At 28.9% G+C, this 25526-nt stretch overlaps 1 long non-coding RNA gene across 2 annotated transcripts in view; it reads right to left on the reverse strand.

The window, feature by feature from the left end:
• Positions 1–25526, reverse strand: part of LOC139426347 (uncharacterized) — a 101949-nt gene that overhangs the window by 16422 nt on the left and 60001 nt on the right. The window contains exon 3 of one of the 2 annotated variants that reach the window (XR_015429859.1): positions 10361–11290. The exons of the other annotated variant lie outside the window; for it this stretch is intronic. This is a non-coding gene — a long non-coding RNA (uncharacterized LOC139426347). Of the gene's footprint in view, positions 1–10360; positions 11291–25526 lie in introns of those variants that run through there. 2 annotated transcript variants of the gene reach the window in all.

Consider the following 25526-nt stretch of genomic DNA (forward strand, 5'->3'; position numbering starts at 1 on the left):
CCATTGTGCAGCTCTAGTGCGACGTAAATTAATTACAACAACAACATATTTTAAACATACAATTCTCTGAATAAGGCTGAATGAAACTAACTGTGACTTATCAGGCTGTTCGAAACACCCTGAAATTGCAGTGAAGAGTAAGAGGATTCGAACATCGACACAACCTTGGATGTATCTATTTATTTGTATGTTTTATTTATTGTTAAACATACGTATCCAAACATTCGGCTTATAAGTGCATGTCCAGTTGAAAATCTGTTTTTCAACTTGACTAGGGCTTATAAGCTACACGTCTATCAGTTTCGCTGTTATAATGCTCTTTGAATTAGAGGTAGTGGATTCAAGAACCATCTTAACCTTGAATGACTTGACTCCCCTTCGCTAACTTGTACTGTTTGTTCTTCAACATAACCAGGGTCTCGCAGAAGACTGATCGTAAAGATACGGATCCGAGTAGAACACCAAAGTCAAGCATTACTGGATGCGGTCAGTAAGTAAGAGAGTGAGAACTTTGAGCCTGCATAGTTACCGAGGGTGTCGGTCCTCGTTCAACAGTTCTATCGCAAAGTGTTCAACTTCACGGGCAGGTCATTGGGTTATCAAGGCAGAGGAGCCATCCCTTCTACAGAAGATCAAATTTGCGATGATCATCCTAAGGGATGTTTACCAGACCATCGCCAATAGCCCATTATGCAGCTCTAGTGCGACGTAAATAAAGTACCTACCTATCTATCAGCATAACTAGGGCCTCTAATCGTACATTGTAATGAGCACACAAATATAATACAAAGAATGGTTGGCAAATTTTTGTCAAATTGAAGAAATTTGAGAAATATAGCACTATGATATTAAAACTGCTACATCCGTGCTTCCGATTATTCGGAGGAAAGGAAATAACCCTTGATAATAGAGGTCCAAAAAATGTTTAATGTTTGGTTGTTTTAATGCAGACCAACAAAACCAACAGATCTTTCGTGCTAAACACTCTGAAGTGTGCGGGGTTGAATTCAGTCACAATTCTTTAAGGGAAGGAGGGATAATACCACGTAACTAAAATTCAATGGCATGTTAGCGCTAAACTGTTCGACTTAGAAATTGTCAGATTGCCTGATATTCATTGTTTAGTTGTGTACAATACATCATTCTCTAAAGGTTGTAGATGTAACACTTTTTTTATAAATCATACTTATCTAGAAAAGTCAAACCTCCCGGTCTTACCCACTAGTGGGGTGTAACTGGGTACACATGTTAATTCTATGGTAAATTTAGATAGACTGGAATTTCAGTGAAAAGGTTGCTGGCCCTTATATTTCATATAACAATTTTTATGTGACAGTTAACAATTGTGACATATAACAATTTTTATTGCCCCACCGCCAGGGGCTGCGGAGGGACTAACGAAAATTTCTCACAAAAATATAGTTATTAATGTTTTTTTGTTTTTTTTAAGAAATTGACAAAGAATTTCATAAAATCTTTCTAAAAACTGAAATCTCGTATAAAGGGTCTTGAAAACCTCTCTAAAATATGAAAACAAGGTTTTTTTGTTGCTGTGGAAAGTGGGACGCAAATAATTCTGTTCGGGGACCTGCAAAACATTTGTTCATTCTTTAATGTAGTTATCTTCTTCTTCCACAGCAAATTTTGTGAGCCCTACATAGACACAAATCAAAGGGAAAGGCACAGGAGTGGGAAATACCCGGTTTTAACCCGAGAGTAAAGGTTATCGGAATGGAACTGAACAGTGCTATTATTAGTATATTTAAAACACTCGGCACCATTTCTCATGCCACCCCTTTTCTGCCTGATGAAATTGAGAAACATATTAAGAAATTAAATATTTAACCATCATCTAATTGCTATAAATCATTTAAATAAATCCCTATTTTTAATATATCATAGCAGGTAAAACCGATCATAATGCATATTATCATTGCTTTCTGTTAAATGCATGGCCATCAAAGTCTAAATTTTTATAAATAAATAGTCAAATGAATAATACGTTCTGAAAAACAGTAGGTTTATTTTGATTATTTAGAGCATTCCGCAAAAACCATTTTTCTCTGCTAAATCTACTTATTAGTGTTGAATTTTTACTTAATGTCAAGGTTAATGTTTACGGAAATATGATATTGAAAACTGGAATTTCTGATTACAATAACGAGGTGACAATACTAATGTATTATTATTGTAATATTAACATAATACTCGTTCATTATGCTAATATTACAATAATAACATTAGCATAATGAACGGAAGAAATATAATAGAAATTGTTCAAATACGGTAAATTGTGGCGTCAACTGCTCAGAATATCGTTTTTTTTTCCATGGGAAATCTCTTTACTATGCAAATATGGGTTTTTTCCAGAATGATCTTCATTGGGTAACGGAATTCAAATTACATCCAAAACCAACTTGACAATCTAAAACATATTAATTTCATTCGTTATCAGTTTTCTTTTTTTTAGGAAACACCATTTAATTCAAATAAGCCTTTTTTCACACTGATGGGAAATTATTTAAATTTTTCTAAAGTTGTGTTAAAATGCAAAAGACCCCCTGCCACTTTCTCGACTCAGTTTTATTAACTCTCTCATGCTTCATCAAAAGCACGTTTTCAATAAATCAGTCCCTCATTTTGACACGTTCTTTCTGTAGCGCTACATATATAACCTAAATCTTAACTCGGCTAGTCTATCATAATAGCGGGGTAATCATTTAACCTCCAATTTGTATCTTCAACCAATAAGTTATGGCTTGATGTAGCTATACCTCTTTCAGAGTTGAGAGAGCTTTAAGTAAGATAAATGGTTATGGTTGGCATTTTTGATCTCAAACACCTCAATGTAGCTTTGCATAATTAACTTTATGTTTCTGCGACATCAAGTTTCGTTCAGAAGTTTGTTACTAAAGCTAGCTACAACATGAAGGGTGAAATTTAATTAGACAGCAATGAATATTTTTAAGCATCTTATGTGTTGCTATATAAAATTTAAGACATTTTGAGAAATGGGTTTATAATAAATGAAACTAGAGAAAAATTGCTGTTTAAGTACTATTTTATGAAATAAAACCTTGAAAATTAGCAAGCATGCATTTTAAGTTTATTATTTCAGAGAAAATTCGTATTTCATATCTAAAAATTATTTTTAAAAAGATTAAGATTTAAGTTAATTTTTTTTGTTGTTATTATTAAACATGAAACATAACATAAGCATGAACAGTTCATTTCGGTTTATCATTGCTTTTTCCGGTTAACATAGTAAAATACCTTTGACAAACAAATAAAATATTATCTGGCTTTAACTATGAGATACTACTGTTTCTTAATTTCTTTTTAAAATTTTCTATTCCATGGATTTAATAAACTCGATTTTTAATTAATACATGTAAAGAAAAGTTATGTTGTACACTGAGAAGAAAAATCACATTAAAAGAAAAATTACAGATTGAAACGTATATTTAGGACTTTTATACCGGAATTATGTTGATTTTTTTTATTAGAAATGCATTTACCTTACAGTGCGGTAATTTTACCAGAATTCCTTAGCAAATAGGAATAGATTGCCTTTATTTATATATTCTTGATGCTTAGAAATTTTGCTTAATAAATCATAGTATAAATATGTATAATTAATTTTATGCAATTATTAACTGTTATCTTACATACCTACTAGGTGAGTATCTTTATATATATATATATATATATATATATATATATATATATATATATATATATATATATATATATATATATATATATATATATATATATATATATATATATATATATATATATATATATACACTGGTTATCATAAATTAAGGAAAAATCACAAAAATAGCGATAACTCTTTCAAAAGTAAGCCAAACCGTGCAAAATTTGCATATGTTGTCCACTAAGAGTAGCTGAGTAAAATTGCAATATGCAAATTAGTGGCGCTGCACTCGGCTTACGTCATCTGCCTGGAGCATAAAAGTCCAAGTTTGAGAGAAAGCACACAAATTTTACTGTGATTGCGACATTGAAAATCTGAGATAGCCAATTCGTAATAATGACCTCTAGGCATCATTTGCCTGAAGAACTACGATGGAGAGCCATCGGGAGACTAGAGGCAGGGCAGAGTCAATCAGAAGTGGCCAGATGGCTAAATGTGAGTCCATCTGTGGTTCATAGACTTTGGAGGCAATTTCAAACCACAGATTCGGCATCTAGGAGGTTCAGTCAAGGACGGCCAACTGTTACGACCAGTGCCGATGACCGATATTTGACATTAAGTGCACGCAGGAATAGAACCGCTACTCCGACACATCTTAGATCCTCTCTTGCTGCAGCCACCGGAAGGTTGGTGTCAACGTCAACTGTGCGCAGAAGGCTCCACGAAGGTGGTCTGTATGCGAGACGACCAGCCATTTGCGTGCCGCTCACATCACGCCATAGGAGAGACCGTTTGCAGTGGGCCCGACAACATGTCCACTGGACGTCAGATCAATGGAGGCCTGTTCTCTTTACGGATGAGTCCAGGTTTAGTCTAGAAAGTGACAGTAGACGTTATTTGATATGGAGAGAACCTGGGACCCGTTATCATCCATCAAACATCCGTGAAAGAGATGCATACGGAAGAGGCAGTGTCTGTGTTTGGGGAGGCATATCCTTAGGAGGGCGCACATACCTCCATGTCTTTCCAAGGGGAACCGTGAATGCTCAGGTTTATCGAGACAACATCCTTGATGCTTATGTGCGCCCATATGCCGGGGCAATTGGTGATTGCTTCCTGTTACAGGACGATAATGCAAGACCACACAGAGCTCGCATTGTTGATGATTATCTTCAACAGGAAACAATTACTCGCATGGAGTGGCCAGCTCGATCCCCGGACTTGAATCCTATCGAGCACGTTTGGGATGCTCTAGGGAGGCGTGTATCTGCCATCAATCCGCCCCCTCAGACCCTTGCCACGCTTGCAACTGCTTTACAAGAGCAATGGCTCTCACTTCCTATTGAACTGATAGACCGCATAATTGAAAGCATCACACATCGCTGTTTGTGCTGTATTGCTTCTAGAGGCAATCATATTCCATATTAAAGGTACTTTTTCTATTGCAAACCGATACTTCCAATTTGTTTATTTTATACATGTGCTAATTTCTATACTACTATTAATGTCTGATAATTTCTTTTTATGTTGTTTAATACCTTACTATGTGTTGTATATTGTGGGTAAGTTTCATAAAATTCCATGTGTAATTTCTTGAGTTATCGCGATTTTTGTGAATTTTCCTTAATTTATGATAACCAGTGTATATATATATATATATATATATATATATATATATATATATATATATATATATATATATATATATACAAGGTGATTCTAAAATGATGGGCAAAATTTTAGGAAGTGATAGTACACACCCAAGCAAACAATTCTTATCAAAGAATGCATGGTCGAAAACAAAACGCAAAACCGCTGGAGGACGTCAAAGTTTATGTTCTTATATCAGGCAGAAGCACACAAAGAACGATGAAGTTAAGTTATAAAAGCAAATTCAATGGCATGTGATTACAATAAATGTTCAAAACAGTGGCCGGTAGCGGCTATGCTGCTATTCACGCAGTATAACGGCGAAGAAAATGTTGGGCATATCACGAACCTTCCCTGCAACGGCCGAAAGCTTGGCGACAAGTAGCGCAGCGCAGTAACTCGCAACAGGAATGGAGCTTTCATGTATGCATCAAACAACTTTCCAAATGCGCCAGCACCTTAGCGTTTTGTTTTCGACCATGCATTCTTTGATAAAAATTGCTTTCTTGGGTGTGTACTATCACTTCCTAAAATTTTGCCCATCTTTTTAGAATCACCCTGTATATATATATATATATATATATATATATATATATATATATATATATATATATATATATTTTGCATTTATCAACTAATAATGTCTTTATTTATATTTTAATAATTTAATTATATTGTCTCTAATAATCTCTCAAAAGTTGTTGGCTCCTAGATAGAAACAATTCATAAAAGAAAACAGTTTTAGTACATATATATATATATATATATATATATATATATATATATATATATATATATATATATATATATATATATATATATATATATATATATATATATATAAATAAATACAAGAAAACACTAAGAAAGTTAAGAAAAACAATAAGTTTCATTTATTGCGCTTAAGCTGCAAGTAAACAGCACTCATTAGATAAGTTCAAAATGAAGAATAAAACAAAGAAAAATAATAGACATATGAAAAAAAGGGGGTGGGAAATAATAAGTAAAAAAATAACAAACAACATTTTATTAAAAAGAAGGGAAAAAATGAAATGTTAATTAAAAAACCGGAAAAAAAGATATAATCTTATCTTCAGCCCACACGATTATATCCGCAAAACAGAGTGCTTTCTGATATTGTATCAATAAAGCCAAAGCAAAGTATATTAATACAATAGTGTGAGGAGCACTCAAAAACTTTTTTTATAAAATAACTACATAAAAATAGATCATAAAAAGTAAAAATAACATGAAGAAACAGATCAAAGAATAAAATAAAAAGTAAAAACATTAAAGAGGGGGGACTATAAAGCGAGTAGCAAAATCATAACAACTTACTTGGACGGATATTTTTCAAGAATGATTTAAAAATGCTAAATGAATGATTTAATGTGCTAATCCATATCGTGCAAATCCGCGGCTAAAATTATTTGCAAAGCAGGCAATTTATGTTTCTCTTTTCTATTTTATATTTTTTCTTAAATAAACATCTATCTTCTAAAACTATTCATGATCAATTTTTAAAATTATCCAGTATAATATTACCTTGCGCACATCCATTTCGGGCCCATCCTTGGTAACTAACAAATCAAAACTCAAAATAACAAATCACTTCAGCAGTGCAGTAAGAACGACACTTTAAAACCCTCTTGTTACACTCTATTTGCGCTTTTGTTTTCATCTTTTGTTTTCATATTTTGTAATCTGGCAATCTTTCTGCGAAAACATTTTTAAATCATTCTTGAAAAATATCCGTCCAAGTAAGTTGTTATGATTTTGCTAGTCGCTTTAAAGTCCCCCCTCTTTAATGTTTTTACTTTTTATTTTATTTTTTGATCTGTTTCTTCATGTTATTTTTACTTTTTATGATCTATTTTTATGTAGTTATTTTATAAAAAAATTTTTTGAGTGCTCCTCACACTATTGTATTAATATATTTTGCTTTGGCTTTATTGATACAATATCAGAAAGCACTCTGTTTTGCGGATATAATCGTGTGGGCTGAAGATAAGATTATATCTTTTTTTCCGGCATTTTTTCCGGTTTTTTAATTAACATTTCATTTTTTTTCCCTTCTTCTTTTTAATAAAATGTTGTTTGTTATTTTTTTACTTATTATTTCCCACCCCCTTTTTTTTCATATGCCTATAATTTTTCTTTGTTTTATTCTTCATTTTGAACTTATCTAATGAGTGCTGTTTACTTGCAGCTTAAGCGCAATAAATGAAACTTATTGTTTTTCTTAACTTTCTTAGTGTTTTCTTGTATTTATATATATATATATATATATATGTACTAAAACTGTTTTCTTTTATGAATTGTTTCTATCTAGGAGCCAACAACTTTTGAGAGATTATTAGAGACAATATAATTAAATTATTAAAATATAAATAAAGACATTATTAGTTGATAAATGCAAAAAAAAATTATCATGCTTTGTTTCTCTATTCGTTTAAACTATCTCATAAAACTTGATATATATTGCAAAGATTGAAAACTTCGGTCTAACTTCAAACCTATTTTGCGACTCAGTAATTAGTTCGCTGTAGTATACTTATAGTTATAGTATACTTATACTGTAATTATAAGAGTGTACTTATTATTATTTTACCGTCTGGTGGTTTAAAAATTAAAAAAATTATGGTAGTGTCCACTCACTAACAGTGTTAAGTGTTTGACATTTGAAGTTCTTTGGTAAGTCTCTGGAATTTGTTAACTGTATTTTACTTGCTTTACAATCCATAGTCTGAACATAAGAAACATGTTTTTGAAGTTTATGCATTACTTTTTAGATTAATTTGCACTGCTTACCTAATTAATATACCATTAAGTTAATTTTTGTTAGTTGTACCGTAATGTAGTTGTCGTAATGTAAACAAGAAGGAATTATCGTGAAAGGAATAATTAGATAAATGCTTCGAAGACAATGTATAAGAGAATTTTGATTTATGCATCACATAATGGATTTTAAAAAACAATCTAATAATAATTAAAAAATAATGAAAATAATCTAATGCAAGCTATATGAAAATAAATAAAACGAATATAATAAAGACAATATAATTATGAAAATATAAATGAACCATTATTAGTTTATAAATTCAAATAAAAATTGATCACGCTTTGTTTCTTTATTTATTTACACTATCTCATAAAGCTTGATAAATCATGCAAAGATTGAAAGCTTCTGTCTAACTTCAAACCTCTTCCGCAACGTAGCAATTAGTTTGCTTCAACTGTAGAGTGTACTTATAATTATCTTACCGTCTGCTGGTTTAAAGATTATTCCCTTCTAGTTTGATGACTCAAGTCATTTAATTCTGACAACTAAATAGGATAGTGTTTACTCAGTAACAATGTTAAGTGTTTGACTTTTGAAGTTCTTTGGTGGACCTCCAGAATTGGTTTACTTAATTTTACTTGCTTTACAATCTATATTCTGAACATAAGGAACGTGTTTTTAAAGCTTTAGCATTAAGTTGCTCTGCTTACCTAATTAATTTACCATTGAGTTAATCTGTTTAGTTGTGTTGTAATGAGACATCAAGACATCGGAAATATCGTGAAAAGAATAATTAGATGAATGTTTCAGAGACAACGCAAAAGTGTAGTTTGATTTATGTAGTGCATAATTTGGTTTAAACATTTATAATAGGAAAATAATGCATATAATAAAATGTTATTTAAATGAAATTAAATAAAAGATTTTTAAGTGTGGGGATTAAAATTTCCTTTTTTAAACTTTTCAAAACTGGAAAAATCATCCGGTTGCCAAATAAATTCAGCAAAATTTTTAATTTCTCATTTTTAAAGATTTCTAAGCTTATGACAACTAATGATATACCTTTTTATTTTGCTTATAATAAAATTTTTTCCCTGCAATAATTAAAGAGAACATCAAACTGAAATAAAATACTGGCAAATGTTGGATAAAAGCGAAATGAATTGTAAGAGTAAAAAATGAGTGGGAATGATTTAATTACAAATTCATTGTTTTGTTTGTTATATGTATTTTAGTCAAAGGAAAAATAAATAAATATAATATATATATGCGTATTTTTTTATTCTGTGACTGATTATTTTGTTGGCGATTGCTTTGGAAAGATATTTTTTTAATACCCGGATGAGCCGACTCATTAGCATTTGTTCCGTTAATACACTGCGTTAAAAATGAAATTATTGATAATGTTAGTATTCAGATTTTTTTTTTGTATGTTACTGATTTTTAAGGAAAAAAGCATAACAACATTTATTTACTAGAGTTTTTATTTATTTATGCATTGTTTTGTTTTATAACCGGCATTGAACATCCGACAAAATTCTGAGATTACGACTATTAATTTTCAACTCCGTAGCTCCATAATTTTGAACGCAAATTAGAAAACAGGGCGATTCCGGGATTGAACATTGGAACAAATAGCTTTCGCGAAAGTTTTTTTATTATTTGATGGAACTAACCCACGTTTACGTTGCGTAAAACGAAGAAAACCACGCATGATTAGATCGACTTCATAGGAATTCTAACCCATGATCCGTCCACTACTGAGATATTTTATATCACCACTGTGTTCGGTACCAGCCGGGAACGAGTTGGGAACGGAATTTGTATTGACCAGCTAATGCTGGTATACGAACCTAATTTATCTCAATGGGAGGTAAACGCTCATCAGCATTCTTTTCATATAAACTAGTAAGGATTATATTCTGAAATTTCATTTTGCACTTAAATTTTTAAGTGTATTTTTTATTCTATAATTCTTTGAATTAATGGAATTACGCAGTGTTAAACGACGTTTAACTAATATTTTAGCTGATGTTAACTTTTATGACATTCATAATTGATTGGATATGCTATTATTATTCTTTCACCCGGAGGGGTATAAATCGTTTTAAAGGGTGCTTCAATTAAGCGTGTACTGTGACGTTTTATATTTTTTTGCATAAGTGAATCCTTCTATTTATCTTCCATTGATATTCTAAATATTTATCTATTGATATTATCTGTTAATATTCCGATTAACCTTCTCTTGATTTTGATTTAGAATTGACAGAGTTATGCATTCTTACATATAGAAGAACAAGACATGAATTCCTGTACACAATGGCATCTATGGCATAAACCAAGCAAGTCTTATTGCGAGGAAAAGTGCCTTGCTACTGCAACAAACCTACCCAATAAAACTAAGCATTTAACAGTTCATGAGATATAAATAACATCTGAAAATGTTTGATAGAGTAATGACCACATTTTAGAAAATTGAGGATCTTATCATGCTTACGAAACCATAAACGAAAGAAAAGCAGTGGTCAAAAAGCAGCACAAAAGCCAGGGTGAGCATTTTCACCGAATCGGCAACTTTGATCGTCTTTTTTGCTCTCTAGGCGACATCATGGAACCCGTGAAAAGAAAGCATCTGCTTCGCTGTACACCATCTGTGTTTGTAACCATCTTTCTGGACTGAGATTCAGAGACTAGCCAATATTGGCGAGACAGAAAAACCCCTAGACAACGATTTCGATCATTTTTCTTTTATTGTTACATTTCTAAGTTGCATTCTCTTCCTTTTTGTATTATCATGCTATTGGAAATAATAAAATACATTATTATATTAACTGACAATCGCAAAACAGGAAGTTTTTGAAAACATAGTTATTTCTTTTGTAACAAAGACAAATGGCCCAACACTTATATTGATCTCACAAATTTTATTTCAACATACAGTAAACTTAATTTAAAAAAAAGAAAATAAGTTGAAAATGTTTGTATGGTGGCAATTAAATAACTATAAATTAAAGATTTAAAAAGATTACTGCTACCAACCTTTACATTATGTAAAAATACCCAACTGCTTGTAACATTTTTTGATTAAAAATCACTTCAACAGTTTTCTTCTTGTTCAATTTTCGAAGCCAGATGATTGATGGTTACTTGACAAGTATACATCTAAAGGGAATTTTCTTCTTAGGTTGAAACAATACCTGAAATATAATCCGATCATTTGAGAAAAGTAACAGCTGCTACTGTAGATCGATAGGAAATTTTCTTTTATAACTTAAGAAAAAATATATTTCCCTTCACAATACCCTTTCCATTAAAAGTGAAAGGGGAACATAAGCTATAACTTTCCTCTCTTCCTGAAAGATATAACGATGATATGGATAAAAAATATGATCTTAAGAACTCAAAATGTCTTTTCAGAGTTGGATTCCTAAAATTCTATAGTTGAAATTCTTCTTTGAATCCTACCTCCAATTTATAACTTTGAAATTGCTTTTTCTTCTCGTCAAAACCTTGATATAAGATTTTTTCTAAGAATCCGAATTTAGGTAATTATTTATTCGTATATAAGTCCTTAAAATACCAAAAAGCATGTTATGAAAAAATATTTAATATTAGTTTAATAGTAAAATTTTAAAAGGACTTGGTGAGCTCGCTTTTATACATTTTGGAATTGCATTAAAACATCATAATGTGTTTTATGGAATGTATTAGCTCATAAAGTTACTATAAAAGGTTCTGACATTTAATTACAAACAATTATTTTTCAATATTGCATTGTTTATCTTGTCTTCAGCGTTTGAAAGTTTTAGAAAGTATTTTAAAGATTTTAGAGGTTTGTAAGAGGCTTTTTTGAGGTATAAAGGTTTTTTTGAAGTTGACTTCAAATGCAACTTTAAAACATCAACCCCCAAGGTATATAATCAAAATGTATAAAGTGGCTTTACTCACTCTTTAGGTTGTTTTGAGGTTGACCGAAATCTACTGTAGAACAGCCATAGAGAGGTTGGTTTTGAGATGAACAGGTCAGTTTTTCCATAATTCAAGCAAAATAGCACATTTTAGGTGTTATAGATTTCACTCATTTTCAACTAAAAATGATTGCTGTGCTATATATTAAGAATAAATGAAGTTGAAATTTAGGTTCATTGATGAGGTTATTTTTGGCACAAAATATAACCTCAGGTCTTCTTTCAGGTCTATTTTTTTACTTCTATCAACCTCAAAACAACCGTAGAAACACATGATTTCTTTTTGTTAGGGTGAAATATTTTTAACGGAATAAAAATTGCAAGTAAGCTATACGTTCATGCAATAATCATGCTAATCAACGACTCTACCTTAAAAATGTCTGAAAATGTACTTTTGAACTTCATTTTTGTGAAAAATATATAATTACCTCGCAAAAAATGAAAAAAAAATTAGCTGAAATTTCAAAAATTAACAAACATCAAGAATAAATTAAATGTCTTAAAGCTGATTTTTAACTATCATATTTGTCTATTAATCACACGCATAATAGAATCACATGCATAATAGATCACATGCATAATAGATCACATGCATAATAGTAATAACGACTTGACAAAAACATATTAAAAAGTTAAAATGTTTTTTTTCCTAATATGCAGTAGTGTTTTAAAAATAATGAATGCACAATTACTTTTCCCATGCTCTTTTGATTTAAACTTTACATTTTAACAATTATTCCTAAAGTTAAAGTGATACTAATATATAAGTATTAATTGCCATAAATAAAAAAATGCTTTTTATCAACTATGTACTAAACCTAAAACCTAAATAATAGATTGAGCAAATTATATTTCCAAACATTTGTAAATCTTTTGAACGTGATTTTTTTGAAATACCTGATTTGCAACTTTTGCTTATATAATATTCAGAATAAACTTTGGAATTTCAATATTTATCTTTAATCACAACTCCTGATTTCTTATTCGTTAATGAACAGAAATTTACCGAATTCTTCACAACTGTAGGCATTATACTTGATTTTCTTGGAACCAAATGATAATAGTAGATGATCTCCATTGCAATTTCTGAAATAGTTGCTCTATTACACAAATAGCAACTTTATTTCCTTTGACCCAGATTACTTTGGTACGGTGCCCAGCCTCATCAAAATAATAACAGGAAAGACCATGTTTTCCCCCAGAGAAACAAAATAAGTGGTAAAAACACATGCTTTCGGCATTCAATTATTTCACCAACCCCCAGTGGGCAGAAAGTTGTCTGAGTTTCTGTCAAGTTGCAATCACCGCATCAGAAAAAAAAAAGTTTTTTTTGTAATCTTTGGAATATATATAACTTTAATAAAAATATGTTTTCATATATAAATTAAGATGATACTAGTATTTATCGTTAAATTAGCTACTTAATAATTGATTATATATTCAAAGTAATAAATTAGATACTATAAAATCAATTGAAAAAATTATTAAAATGTTCCAAACTTAATTTTTTCTTATTTTAATTGCAAATTGTATGAAATAATCTTAAAAAATTAAAAAAAAAAAAAACAATTTTAACTGAAAACAATATTTGTGATGTTTTTAGCTAAATCATACACGCTCGTAAGGAACAAAACACTCGTTTCTGATAAGTGTATACACACTAACTTCGCCTTAAAACATTGTATGTAAAATTTGTGAGAATTCAGTGAAATAGCTTGAGTAGAACTCTCAATCGAAATTAGTATAGCTAATACAAGCACTTTGCAAGCAATGATATATATATATATATATATATATATATATATATATATATATATATATATATATATATATATATATATATATATATATATATATATATATATATATATATATATATATATATATATATATATATATATATATATATATGAACATTTTTAAATTAAACCTCTGATATTTTACGCTGTTACTACGAGTTCTACGAATTTGTTAAACACTGATACTTTCGTAAGCAATGCAAATTAGACACGATTTCTTTCACACTAATAAAAAATATAGTTAAAGTACTGTTATGACATTCCTGGTAAAAAATAAATATATCTTATTTTGGTTAATAAATTGACGATCGATGGTATTTAATCCATTTATATGGTAGTTTCTTCATTCAAATGGTAACAGTTTACTGGGAATTTTGGTTTTCAAAATTTTAGTTCCATTTACCGACATATAGTAATAGATACAAAACTGTAAAATAAATTTAACCAATTAAATGGTTCTTACGCCATGATCTAAGGTTTCATTTTAAAATTACCTATTTTTACATTTTATAAAGGTTTATAATAGTTTAACTGGTTTTATAGTAAAAAAAATAGTATAAATAGAAAATTACAGTTATAGAACTTTTAATTTAAGACTATATATTCCAAAAATAATCTTCTAATTAAAAAAAAAAATTATTTTTCTTTTAAATTTCAGTACTTACAATTCAGTTTCACAATTAGTAAAGTTGTTTTAATGAAAGAAACATGCTCTGCCAATCGAAAAATTTATAATTTTAATCAGAAACTGCATTATTTTATAAAAGCACACTTCACATACAAAAACTTACGACGGATTATGTTATAATCTCATATTTAACAGTTAAGCTGCTATAAAACATTTAATTAGCAAATTTTAAGAAGGAACTATATGAAACTGACACGACATCCATTACAAAAGACAATAGAGCCGCCTTATCATGAAGATCAGAAAAAAATAAATTAAAAAAATGTCGCATACAGCTGATGCATTAGAATATTTTAAGTTTTTTTTATCATGTTTCATTATTCTTCAACTTACGCTTCCTTAGAAGATTTATTCAAAAGACTGCCTCTTCTTTTTGTGAAGTTTTTTTTTTACTCATCCTTTTGTGAAAGATCTTTATTTTGAAAAGCTGAGCGATACAGCACGCTTAATGCTTCTAGCTAAATCTCTAGGCGGATCTTCGTTGACTAAGAGAGCATGAATTAAATATTGCAAATACGATGTACACATAAATTCCCTGGCTTACAGGCATTTATAGTTTACTTAAAACTATTTAGTTTTGTGGTGGCTTGTAGATTGTACAAGAAATATAGCGTGTTGTTTTGTGTGTTGAGTTAATTTAAAAAGCAGGTCTTCACATAAACATTGTTTTATTCAAAAATGCATTTTTATATGAATAAATTATAAATTGTTACAAAGGAAGGTAATGCTTGTTTTGAGAATAGCGTTTCACTCAAAATCTATTAAAAAGTGCAAGATTTTCTGTTTACGTTTTTATAAGGTTATGTGCATATTGCTATATTATTTACTGACAGCTTTATCCTAAGATGAGAAAAAATGGCGTACTCCGTAAAATAGGAAATTATTAAATGATCTGCATGTAATTTCCGTAAAAAGGATCTTTTATCATTACTGTTCTATAATTATATTTGAGAAGAAACCAGTGGGATAGTACAAATTTTAGCCACGCTAAAAATGTCCCCACTGAATTGAAATTTAGACAAGCAGAGCGGAAAAAATGTTGCTAAATTTTTATATTTGTATGTTAATGACATTTCTATTAAAAAAGAAAGATTCTTAAACCAAATTTTAATGTATTTAAGCAATTCAATTGGTAATTTCTCCACTCTTTATGTTAACAGTTAATTCAAAGTTCTGGTTTACAGAATTATTTTTCTCATTATCATTGAAAAGTAATTTATAGAAAAGTAAATTAATTGAATAAATGATTTTTATAACATGATCTTTGGTATTCATTGCAAAATCACTAAAATTTACACCAGAATTTCATTAATTGATAATTTTAAACTTCTGAAGGCTGCGCATTTCACCATATAGAATAGTAATAGACCTTGTAACCAGATTTACGCTTCCATGATTTATTTAAAATGGTAGTTTATTTAGATAGTTTATAGGAACTACGCAACACTTAATTATTTATTTTCTAATATATTTCCATTATAATTAATATGTTCCAATATAATAAGGTGTCAATATGTATTGTTAATTGATGGCAAATTATTCATTCAAACTTATTGTTAATCGAATCTAAGATTCCTCTTGACTTCTGTCAACTGTGCTTAGAATTACGGTAGCAGGAAAATAAGAATACTTTACTGAAATGCTCACAGTATAGAAAATACTGTACCGTAATGTTCATAATATGAATAGACTGTAAGACATGGTAACAGGTATAATACTGTTATTGTTTTCAAAGGTTAATCCGAAATTTTTCTAGAGTACTTTTTACCTCATATGTAATATTAGTCATTTTTTTTCATTAAATTAAAAATAATTAGGATTTACTGTAAATATTTCTTATTCCGGAAACAAACTCTATGAAAAAATGTGTTTGAATCATTTTTCATGAAAATTTTAAAAAAAGTTTATATTTAAAATCAGATAGTACCCTACAGTTAAAACTAGAACCATGATTTTTTCAACTCAAAATTTGAATTACGGAGGAAAAAATTAAATAAAAAAGCAATGCAAGACTAACATTTATTGACTATTTATAATATATTTATGATTTAAAATATATTTTGTACAGTACAGAATTTGTTTGTTTAAGTAAATTATTTGTTACTTTAACATTCTGAGGACATTTTTAAAAATAAAAGGAATTCTTTTCAAGAAAAGTTTTCATAAAAATATGAAACAGTTTTTATCATAGTAAAAAATTGTTAGCACTGGGAAAAGTTTTGTGTTGTATTTATACAAATACCTGATACTTTCTATTTCATGTTTGGGGTTTTTAAATCTAAAATTAACTTTGGTTCTAAGTCTACATATTTTTTTTTAAAAAAAAATTTAGACTATTTTTTTGGGAAATGTGTGAATTTAAGAACGTTATATACAACAGGCAGTGGTGTAAATGATGAGAAAACTTTTTGAGGAGTTAGGACGCCTCATTAGGATTAAAACTTTTTTGGAACTTATACTCAGAAATGTCGTTGAACGCTGTTGGGAAGCTTCCCTCTCTTGACCTGTTCAGAAGCACCCGGAGAATGAGTTCATAATAAGAATGCGCCTCTAGCGGCGTATGACGATACTTCCTTGCATGTTTTCCTGTTCTGTTTTAATCCTGATTATGCGCCTTTACTCTCCTAGAAATTTCTCGCAGCATTTTCGAGTCCCTCTGTTAAACATAACGTTTTTAAACGTGAACATTTCGACAAAAATAAACTGAAAGAGTTATCTGGAAATTGCAGCTTGGAGAGAAAAACGGGTTTCAAATATGAATTCAAGAACATAAAACTATCTCAAATTTGCTAAAAAAAATCTCATACAGCAGGAAACGAAGGAAAATCTGTTTCCTAGCGTAATTAGTGAAAAACGTGAGAGTCATGTCGCAAAGTATGTATACAAAATATTTTTAAATTAAAATAAATAATAAAATTATCGTATTTTTTACTATTGCGGATTTAACCTGATAAGATAGAAAAAATGCGAATTATTTTATTTTCATTGTCAAACATTTGCCATCCTTAGAGGTATCTCGACTTTTAGTGGATAAACATTCTCCTCTCATTGTCTTGATGGGTATTATATGTTTTGTTTTATTCCAGATACTTTCTTTCTTTGCCACCATCCCTGACAGCTGCGACGTTATATTTTATTATGCCCTCCACCAGTGGTCGTTCAAATCTCGAAGGAAAATCCTTTGAAAAAGAAAAATAACTAACGAATCCCAGATCCTGAAAAAAATTTCGACATAAGTGAAAGTATAGAGTAAGAAAAAATACACAAATCGATAAAGGGTAAGCCAAAAAAAAACTTTCAAAGAGAAGAGAATGTATATATTTATACGAAGATATGTACGAAGAAGGAAGTACCCCTGCAAAATCTTCTTGGCGTAGTGTGAGATGTCATAAAAGTGACTTGAGCTGCCACGCGTTGGTTTGGTGCCTTTCACTCTTCATTGGACTTTCATGAGAGGAGTTTTCAGCATCAGTTTTCCCTTTTATTTTGTTTTCTCTCTCCAAAGATTTCGCCAAAAGTCGCATTTTTTCTTTACTTCAACTTCACCACTGGGAAGAGAGCTACTTCGGGAGAAAAAAAAAAGTTTCGTAACCCCGTTGAAGAGAAAAGGTTTTTTGACATTTCTTCGGTATTTTATTTCCACCATTTTGTTTTTTTCTTCCTTTTTTTTCAGTTTTTTAGAGTCACATATATGAATTTTTCAGTCAGAGAGCTTGTTTGTATTTGCGGAAAATGTTGTTTCGAATGAGGATTTTAGGTGACTAGCGTAAATAAAGTATATTTTTTTAGTTATTTTATTTTTATGATGAAGGGGAAAGAGTTCAACGGAATGATTAAAATTTCACTTGTCAAGAATTTGGCTTATTGTGGGAAAAGTTTTGCTAAGAAAGCAAATTTCTTCAAATTCATTTTCAAGTGGAATGTTTTCCACGTATTCCATTTTTACTCTATTTTCAATGCAAAATTATCTTCTTCTAGTGTCACATGCTAGATAATGAAATTCAGTTTATACATACATTCAAAGCACATTTAAAGATAATTTAAAATTGGTGAGTTTTTGTAAGGATTTGCTGAAAGGACATGTTTCCTGAATTAAGGGAAGGAATTCAGTGGAATGATTAAGATTTCCTCTGTCAAGAAATTAGCTTATCGTGGGAAAAGTTTTGCCTAAAAAGCAAATTTCTTCAAATTCATTGTCAAGTAGAATTTCTACGTATTCAACTTGTACTCTAGTTTTAATACAAAACTATCTTCATCCAGTGTCACAGGCTAGAGAGTGAAATTTTGTTTGCATTTACATTCAAAGCAAATTGTAGAAGAAATTAAAATTGGAGAGTCTTAGTAAAAATTTGCTGAAAGTATTTATATATATACATTTATACATACTCTTAACAAGAAATTGACTCATTGAAGGAAAGGTTTTGCTAAAAAAGTAAATTTCTTCTGATTCTTCTTGAAATATTATGTTCTCTATGTATTCTTTTTTTTTTTTACCTTTTTTTCTAAATCAACTTATTCCAGTTTCACTAACAAGATAACAGTATGTTGTCTGGATAATGAACTTTCATTTATTAATTGAAATCACGTAATTAATATAAAAAATTTTAAAAAGATTGTTTCAGTGCAGTCAATATTTTTCGGAAAATCATTTAGTCGACAAAATAGAAGAAGTATGAGTAAAGGACAACTTATTCTCCACCAGGAATCAGAACTGGGCTTTTAAATAAACTATCGTACCAATCCTTGTACTATTTCGTCCTATAGTATGAAGAGCTATAAAATCAAATTAAATTTATGAGATTCATAGTGAATTATAAAACGATGTTCAGATCAAAAGTAATTAAAGGTACTTCTTATTTAGCGTATTGTACATAAATATTTGTGACTAAATATTAACATTGTAGAAGTCATGTTAACAAGCAATACATATTTTTTTTAAATTTTATTATCAAATAATTAATGCTAGTTTTAAAACTAAAAAAATTTAATAAGTCTTAAATTTTTTTTACTGATGCAAAATCATTGTTAAGCTTATAGTTCCCTAGTTCAGGGTAAGAATATAAAAACATTCAAAATAAAAGAATAAAAAGTTGTTTTTAATTCTTTGAAAATAAATTCTTACTACATAAAGATGAAGGAATGTATTTTTATTCGATTTTGGCGTGGAATTTTTAAAGTTGCATTGACTTTTACACTCTGTGTCTATACTCAGCATAATACACTCCAAAAAATTCCAGATCAAATAACTTTTCAAAGTACGAAAACTTTTGGTGCATCATTTGTAAAATGCATTTTACGGTAAAATCCATTTATATTGTAAAATATTATACCGTAATGTTTAGAGTAATGTTTATGCAATTAGAGAGTTTCAAGTATTTTATTATAATTATTACTGTAAAAGTTACGGTATGTCTGATTTTTGAGACGTAACATGTTCCCCTAAGAATGGATTTTACAGGAAAAAGTACCGTTGTCAGGAAAAAAGTACCGTTCGGTACTTTTTACTTAAAAAGTGGAAGGTTTGGTAATTTTTAATGTAATTTTCTATAATGCAGAAAATTAAGTTTATATTATTAAACCACCTAGTTATGCCATATGTGAAGAAGGAACTATATTTATATTTTTTTTGTGTCATTGTTTGTGAGAGTAGAATAAGAATTTATATTTGCATCTGCTTAAATATTTTATACTGCATCAACTAAAAGAAAGATTGTCGTGAAAGATTATCGTGCTGTGCACGATAGTTGCTTTAATTCCGTTTTTGCGAAGAAAACAGTTAATAAAATTAATTTGCAATAAAATTCTTTTTCTTCTTATTATTATTATTTCTTGTGTTAATAATTTCACACTTACAAGACAAATCTTGATACTTAGCTTTTATCAACCAGATTTTTTTATAAATTATTAAAAATAAAGTGCTAAAAAGGCAAGAATTTTTACTTATTTTGACTGTCAACATTTATTTGCCAAACATATTCCGACTTAAAAATTGCTACTGCATAACGTATTATTTTCATGTGACTTAAATTTTTTTGTAATTTAATTTATTTCTTTGGAACCTGAAAGCACTTTTTTCCATGGGTAGCACAAATTTCTTTTCGAACAGAATTTTAAATACGCTCCCTTATTTATCTATTACATGTTTTGTTACATTCATTCATATACAAAATTTCCCACAAGGAAGGCAGACACAGAAATATTATTAAATCTATTTTTAATTTTTGCAAAATACTACTTAAAATGGTATGTTTTAAAGTGCTGGAAAAGGCAAAACACTTTTTCAATCGTTTAATGTCAGTTATTTTTATAAAAAAAATACCCTAATATGAAAAAGCACAAGCATGTAATAATTTATTCTTTCATGTTACTTAGATATTCATATAATTTTTTTCTGAACCGAAACTAGTGTGAATCTTCTCTCGAAATTTTATTTTATATTTTTGTATTTTATTTGTCACATTTTTTTTCTGAAGAGTAATTATTTTAAAAAATGCTTTTACATATGGACATATATAATTTAAAGACATAATATAAACATAAAGCAACGCTTTATTTTTCTTTGATTCCTCAAATAACCATTTTTTTCCACAAAATGAATTTCATTTAAATAAACAAAACAAGGGAAAACAATCACATCTCATGCATTATTCACGCCTTAAATAAATACGTGATTTTGAAAGAAGCTTTTTAGAAACGCATATATTTTTCAAAATAATTTTCATTTATAAGTGTCTAATATAAACAAATCATTGTTTACGAAGAAAAGGGAGTAATGTTTTCCTCAAAAACGACAGACGAAGCTCTACAACAAATCTAATATTAGGTTATTTGAACTTCAGAATACTTAGAAGTTCTTCAAAAGAAAAATTCAGTACCACTTTTCTGCGTGTATGCAATTTAAATGAGACGTACAAGCTCCCTAGAGTAAACCTATTTCTATTCTCTTAGTACCTTCTTATCTTCTCTTAAATTTTACCTTTTTCGTCTTATTCCGTTTCCTTTGACTTGAATTCCAATCTTTGAGGAAAAGGAAACCGAATTTTGAGAATTTCAAATGCAAAGAAAGATATTTTATTTTTAGCTATAACTTCTCATATTGATAATAATAAAACATTTTAATAAGTTTCAAAAGTTAATAATTTTATCTGCAAAATGGAAATAATTTGTTTCTTTTTTTTAAATTTGAGAACTCTTTTTGTCAATATTTTTAAGAACTGAACTCTCCATTGAAATAATAACAAATAATAATAATAATTGAATAATTTATTTACCAACATGTACTGTTAAAGAGGTCAGTGAGCAGGAATGCGAAAGAATTTCATATAGGTTGGCGTAGTTTAGTAAAATGTGAAATTTCATTTCACTTACGGACTAAAATACTATGGCCAAAATAAAATACTATGGATTCACTTACTGCCTAAAATAAATGACTAAAATACTGTAAATCAAATTCTAAAGAAATTTTTCTTGATGAAATTACAGTATAATCTTCAACTTAAGCTTGGATACTTCAATATATCGATTCACATTTGATGCCTTTCTTTCTCATTTTAACATAGAAGACCCACAACATGACGCTCCAGGTACCTAAATAAGACAGTGATTTTTATCATGTTATTATTAGCTTGCTTTAAAAATTTCCAACCCTTTTAAAAAAACTAGAATTCTCCGTGCCTGATGACAAACGTTTGAATTGTATCTTTACGATAATCGTATCATTATTCGTCATAGATCGTTAGAATAATCGTATCATTAATTGTATTAAATCGTATAATTTTATCGTAAAATGTGGACCATTATTAACATATTATCAGGATTTGAATTTCATCGCCGAACAAAATAATTCTGAGAAATGTATTGATGATGTAAAGAATTAAAATTGTAATTACATCTCACTGTTTGACAAAAATTTAAATTTTAACTATTTCTTGATGGTATTTATCTTAAATATAATTTATATCGTTTGTCGTTACTTCAACAGTATACAGACAATGTTCAATTTATATATATATATATATATATATATATATATATATATATATATATATATATATATATATATATATATATATATATATATATATATATATATATATATATATATATATATATATATATATATATATATATATATATATATATATATATATATATATATATATATATATATATATATAAAATGTATATTTCTTATTTCTTAACTTGCTTAGAATGCTTATCAACAAGTGAGCAAAGTGAAAGGGCTTTGAAAGTCACTTAAATTAAAAAATAGATTTGTATTAGTAAATGAAATACAATTTTCATATCAATGAGGTGTTAAATGAATAACGTTTTTCATGTTGGTTTACGTATATCAATGTAAGTAGTGAATGAATTTCTTAGTTTATAGTATATTATTTAAATAAAATACAACTTTAACTAATAATAATATGCGCATTTATTTGAGACCATGTCATAATTTTGTATGTCTACTATTAATTTAATATTGATAGTTGTGTTTTTAGGAATTTTATATAATAATTGGAGTATTGCAAGATGGGACAAAGTAAAAGAAGAGCGGGAGAAATATTCCTTCCTCATCTTTAAAACAGGCATCATATTACAAAAAATGATCTATGAGAAAAAAGGAAATCTTAGAAAAAAGGATATCTAAGAAAAAAGTATATATGGCAAGGATATTAGAGAGCATGCGTAAAATATTGCTCAAGGCTATTTTGTCTTTACCAATTTTATAAAATAATAACTGAAAAACAATGTGATTTATTTGTAGTTCGAAGACTTCGAGTTTTAATTTACTATTCATTTTACTAGTTTTCGATCTCAGCTACGGTATTTGAACTTTTCAGTATCTTGTGACTCTTAAAAAAATTAATAACAAAGGAGTAAGTAAAAAATATTATAATACATGAAAGTAAGTTTTTTTAACTTGTTTGGAAATATTTAACATAAATACTACATAGAAAATGCCTAGCTGAATTCAGAAAATTAATATCGTGAGATTACCCAAGCTGCTTTGAAAAATATGAATTGGTATCATCAGACCTCAAGCTTATCAACCAATCGATTACCATAGATTAGTTATTTTAATCACCTAACTTCAAAATGTGGATGAGGGCTAGAGTAGTTATTTTTTAGTCCATCATTGCTGTTTTCTTGAGCTTAACATGTAATTCAGTTAATATTTGTTTCAGTAAGAAAAAAGACATTTTGTGATGATGTAACTATATCTCAAATATATTTTTGCTAAATGTCAATTCATAAAAGTAAAATTTCATTTCCTATATATAAGATCTTGAACTGTATAACCAATTAACTTTTATGATTTGACTTGAAACTGCCTTTTATTCTATGTAAAAAATAAATAAATAAAGGGAAAATTACAAAAATATAAATATGATGAAAGAAGACAAACATGAAAGAAGTATAAAAGCGATTATTCGGAAAGACCTTCATACTTCATCTGCTTTGCTGATCTATACTATTGTTTAACTTAATTGAGTTTCGTTATACTTTGAATGCGTCTTTGTGCTTTTTTAGCTTAAATATTAATTTGTGATTCCCATTTTGCATATTCTATGCATTATATAATTTAGAATCATTATTTTAATACTGGTTTAACAATATGCGACTCGCATAGTTAAACTTTTCTTTCGGAAATTACGGTAAAAATAACCGGCAGCTTTGTGTCCATCCGACTAACCATAAAAATTATGGTCAGTAACACTTTTACCTTTACGGTTTTAAAACCGTTTACAACTTTTATGGATAAGAAACAGTAAATACAAAACTATATGGTTTTGTGAACATTTACAATTGCTTTTTAAATATGTGTTAAAAAAAATTAATGAAAAGAAAAACGGTAAAATTACAAAAATATAAATAAATAAAAATTTGAAAAAATGATAAATAATTTTTATGCATGTTTATATTTGCTAAGAAAGTATTTAATCATTAAAGGGCCCAAACCATGTTATAAATATATATTTAGCATAATGAAATCAAAATCTTGTTCCCTAAATGTGACGCGTTACTTGAGGGATAGTTTTATTTAACGAATTTAAGTTTAAATAAAGTTCGGTCTGGACTCAAAATTAAAATAGAATATGTGTACTACACCTTGATTTTATTTTATTTTATGACCGCCGTTGAACAGTCGACCCAATTTTTGGGTTTACGACTTCAAATGTTCAGCGCCGTAGCCCTGTAATTTTGAACCAATCCAGAAGACAAGGAAACTCCTGGATCGGTACACCCAGAGGTATTGATTTGTTATGGGAACATGGAGGACTTTGAGACTCGACAGATTTAACGTGCATCAGTCACCATTTACTACACGGGGAGTCTTCGACCAGCAGGGACCGAACCCACGAACTCTTGGACATGGGCCCGGCACCCCACTGACCAGGCTATCCCGGCCTAGTAGCGACAATTTAATTTTGCATAGATTAACTAGCAGCGTTACATTACAGCCACAAAGAATGGACATCGACAATAAGAGTACAATATAAAATAGCTAGCCACGTCACAGGTATTTATTTATTTATTTTTTTTAATAACTTTTTTTTTTATTTTATTTATTTATTATTATAATTTTTTTCCTTTTTTTTTAACATAAAAAATATTTTAATTTTTTTAACTACAATTTAATTTTTTTAACTACACCTTGATTTATAGATAACAGAAAATAACTGCCTTTTTCTTCCTTAAGAAATTAAAAAATCCATCATTTGTGTTATGTGCTGGACATAATAGGCCGCCATAATAATTAAGAAATGCTTTAAACCCAACTCAACATTTTAGTTTTCTGTAACAAAACTTAACTTTCTCTTCTCTTCGACTAGCCCTCAACTTTTTCGCTTTCTTCAACAAGAACTAAACTTTATGGCTTTCGTTAACTCAAAATTTAATTTTTTTCTCAAAATATAACATTTAATTTATTTTAATTTGAATTCAAAACATATCCATGAGAATAAGTTCC

This window comes from Parasteatoda tepidariorum, chromosome 10 (genome assembly GCF_982258835.1).
Source record: "Parasteatoda tepidariorum strain Cologne lab strain chromosome 10, Ptep-v5.0, whole genome shotgun sequence".
NCBI classification, from domain to species: domain Eukaryota; kingdom Metazoa; phylum Arthropoda; class Arachnida; order Araneae; family Theridiidae; genus Parasteatoda; species Parasteatoda tepidariorum.